This window comes from Calidris pugnax, unplaced genomic scaffold, assembly GCF_001431845.1.
Source record: "Calidris pugnax isolate Ruff unplaced genomic scaffold, ASM143184v1 scaffold44, whole genome shotgun sequence".
NCBI classification, from domain to species: Eukaryota; Metazoa; Chordata; class Aves; order Charadriiformes; family Scolopacidae; genus Calidris; species Calidris pugnax.
This window is the reverse complement of record NW_015094506.1, coordinates 25,638,914-25,639,355: the sequence shown is the minus strand read 5'-3', so window position 1 is coordinate 25,639,355 and position 442 is coordinate 25,638,914. Positions and strand designations below refer to the sequence as shown.

Sequence of the window (442 nt, the reverse complement as noted above, 5' to 3'; positions counted from 1 at the left end):
CCCCCCGCCCCCGCCCCCCCCGCCGTACCCGAGGTACCGGGGAGATGCCTGCTCCGCCACCCCGCCGGGCAGCGTTTACCTGGAGCTCCCGGCGGCCGCTTCATGTCCGGGGAGCGCGATGCCGGCCCCGCCGCCGCCGCCAGCCCCGGGCCCGCATGCTCCGCTCCGGGGGAAACCGGGGGCCGCCGAGAGGGCGGTAGCGGCGCCGCTGCGCTCCCCCGCGGGCGCAAGCAGTGATAAGCCCGCTGCCCCACGGAGGTGGAGCGGAGGCCCGGAGCCCGGTACCGGCGGCGGGTGAGGAGGGAAGGCAGGAGACTCCCGGTCACAGCGGCGCCGGCGTTTTTATCCCCTCTTGCCTCCGCCCTCTCCCCCCCCCCCCCCCGCCGCTCAGCGCCGGACCCAACGCCGCTTCGCCCCGACGTGCTCCCGGGGGCTTCCGCGG

At 78.5% G+C, this 442-nt stretch overlaps 1 protein-coding gene across 2 annotated transcripts in view; it reads right to left on the bottom strand.

The window, feature by feature from the left end:
- The window catches only part of AMIGO2 (adhesion molecule with Ig-like domain 2), a 9,025-nt gene extending 8,665 nt beyond the window's left edge, over positions 1–360 (bottom strand). Inside the window, exon 1 of one of the 2 annotated variants that reach the window (XM_014964292.1) lies at positions 29–360. The gene's annotated coding sequence lies outside the window, so the exon portion shown is untranslated. The remainder of the gene's footprint in view (positions 1–28) is intronic. The other variant, XM_014964291.1, reaches the window with a different exon arrangement.
- Positions 361–442: the final 82 nt, after the last annotated feature.